Source organism: Labrus bergylta, chromosome 11 (assembly GCF_963930695.1).
Source record: "Labrus bergylta chromosome 11, fLabBer1.1, whole genome shotgun sequence".
Classification (NCBI taxonomy): domain Eukaryota; kingdom Metazoa; phylum Chordata; class Actinopteri; order Labriformes; family Labridae; genus Labrus; species Labrus bergylta.
This window is the reverse complement of record NC_089205.1, coordinates 28494335-28496834: the sequence shown is the minus strand read 5'-3', so window position 1 is coordinate 28496834 and position 2500 is coordinate 28494335. Positions and strand designations below refer to the sequence as shown.

Genomic DNA, 2500 nt, shown 5'->3' with positions numbered 1-2500 from the left:
TCCCATGGCTTCAAAATGCATTTTTGGGGGATTTCAGAAATCTTTTAAATTTCCAAATAAAAGTCAGAGTTTGTGGCTCGTTGGTCTAGGGGTATGATTCTCGCTTTGGGTGTGAGAGGTCCCAGGTTCAAATCCCGGACAAGCCCACGCTGTTGAAAAGTCACGGTGTCATGATTGGTTACCGAATTAAAGGAAATGCATAGTTCCCTGATGTACTGTTCAGTTCTGAAGAAGGTTCCAGTCAAGGTCGAGAATTTATTTAAAGTGAAGCTAGGTTCACTGCACCATGTCTGAATTTTGATTTTCCAGTCTTCTACAAAATCCAGAGGCTTTCTGAAACATCATTGAATGTTACGGACAGTCATAGCAATTGATTCCTTTCATTTTGCAGTTGTACAAGAAAGGGTTTTGATATGATCCCATGGCTTCAAAATGCAATTCCACTGTACAGTCTGAGAGTGATTGTCTGTGACAGGCTCAAACTTTGAATCCCAGAAAACACGTTCACTGCTTCACAGAAATTTCGGTCAGATTTTCTATTGAAATTTGAATTTTGTGGCTCGTTGGTCTAGGGGTATGATTCTCGCTTAGGGTGCGAGAGGTCCCGGGTTCAAATCCCGGATGAGCCCATGTCACGGTGTTATCATTATAGTAGCAATGGATTCCTTTCTTTCTGCAGTTGTAAAAGAAAATGTTTTGTTTTTCATGGCTTTACAGTAATTTCGGTCAGAATTTCTATTGAAATTGAATTTTTGTGGCTCGTTGGTCTAGGGGTATGATTCTCGCTTCGCGTGCGAGAGGTCCCAGGTTCAAATCCCAGACAAGCCCAAGCTGTTGAAAAGTCATGGTGTCATGATTGGTTACCAAATTAAAAGAAATGCATAGTTCCCCGATGTACTGTTCAGTTCTGAAGAAGGTTCCAGTCAAGAATTTATTTAAAGTGAAGCTAGGTTCACTGCACCATATCTGAATTTTGATTTTCCAGTCTTCTACAAAATCCAGAGGCTTTCTGAAACATCCTTGAATGTTACGGACAGTCATAGCAATTGATTCCTTTCATTTTGCAGTTGTACAAGAAAGGGTTTTGATATGAACCCATGGCTTCAAAATGCATTTTTGGGGGATTTCAGAAATTTTTTAAATTTCAAAATAAAAGTCAGAATTTGTGGCTCGTTGGTCTAGGGGTATGATTCTCGCTTTGGGTGTGAGAGGTCCTGGGTTCAAATCCCGGACGAGCCCACGCTGTTGAAAAGTCACGGTGTCATGATTGGTTACCGAATTAAAGGAAATGCATAGTTCTCTGATGTACTGTTCAGTTCTGAAGAAGTTTCCAGTCAAGGTTGAGAATTTATTTAAAGTGAAGCTAGGTTCACTGCACCATGTCTGAACTTTGATTTTCCAGTCTTCTACAAAATCCAGAGGCTTTCTGAAACATCCTTGAATGTTACGGACAGTCATAGCAATTGATTCCTTTCATTTTGCAGTTGTACAAGAAAGGGTTTTGATATGATCCCATGGCTTCAAAATGCAATTCCACTGTACAGTCTGAGAGTGATTGTCTGTGACAGGCTCAAACTTTGAATCCCAGAAAACACGTTCACTGCTTCACAGAAATTTCGGTCAGATTTTCTATTGAAATTTGAATTTTGTGGCTCGTTGGTCTAGGGGTATGATTCTCGCTTAGGGTGCGAGAGGTCCCAGGTTCAAATCCCGGATGAGCCCATGTCACGGTGTTATCATTATAGTAGCAATGGATTCCTTTCTTTCTGCAGTTGTAAAAGAAAATGTTTTGTTTTTCATGGCTTTACAGTAATTTCGGTCAGAATTTCTATTGAAATTGAATTTTTGTGGCTCGTTGGTCGAGGGGTATGATTCTCGCTTCGCGTGCGAGAGGTCCCAGGTTCAAATCCCAGACAAGCCCAAGCTGTTGAAAAGTCATGGTGTCATGATTGGTTACCAAATTAAAAGAAATGCATAGTTCCCCGATGTACTGTTCAGTTCTGAAGAAGGTTCCAGTCAAGAATTTATTTAAAGTGAAGCTAGGTTCACTGCACCATATCTGAATTTTGATTTTCCAGTCTTCTACAAAATCCAGAGGCTTTCTGAAACATCCTTGAATGTTACGGACAGTCATAGCAATTGATTCCTTTCATTTTGCAGTTGTACAAGAAAGGGTTTTGATATGAACCCATGGCTTCAAAATGCATTTTTGGGGGATTTCAGAAATTTTTTAAATTTCAAAATAAAAGTCAGAATTTGTGGCTCGTTGGTCTAGGGGTATGATTCTCGCTTTGGGTGTGAGAGGTCCTGGGTTCAAATCCCGGACGAGCCCACGCTGTTGAAAAGTCACGGTGTCATGATTGGTTACCGAATTAAAGGAAATGCATAGTTCTCTGATGTACTGTTCAGTTCTGAAGAAGTTTCCAGTCAAGGTTGAGAATTTATTTAAAGTGAAGCTAGGTTCACTGCACCATGTCTGAACTTTGATTTTCCAGTCTTC

The 2500-nt window shown here is 40.3% G+C and overlaps 4 non-coding genes across 4 annotated transcripts; all 4 read left to right on the top strand.

Moving 5' to 3' along the window:
• Positions 1-557: 557 nt before the first annotated feature.
• trnap-agg (transfer RNA proline (anticodon AGG)) lies at positions 558-629 on the top strand. The gene has a single exon. It is a non-coding gene; the product is annotated as a tRNA-Pro (tRNA).
• A 538-nt stretch (positions 630-1167) lies between these two features.
• trnap-ugg (transfer RNA proline (anticodon UGG)) lies at positions 1168-1239 on the top strand. Its single transcript has one exon. It is a non-coding gene; the product is annotated as a tRNA-Pro (tRNA).
• Positions 1240-1650: 411 nt separating this feature from the next.
• trnap-agg (transfer RNA proline (anticodon AGG)) lies at positions 1651-1722 on the top strand. Its single transcript has one exon. It is a non-coding gene; the product is annotated as a tRNA-Pro (tRNA).
• Positions 1723-2260: 538 nt separating this feature from the next.
• trnap-ugg (transfer RNA proline (anticodon UGG)) lies at positions 2261-2332 on the top strand. The gene has a single exon. It is a non-coding gene; the product is annotated as a tRNA-Pro (tRNA).
• Positions 2333-2500: the final 168 nt, after the last annotated feature.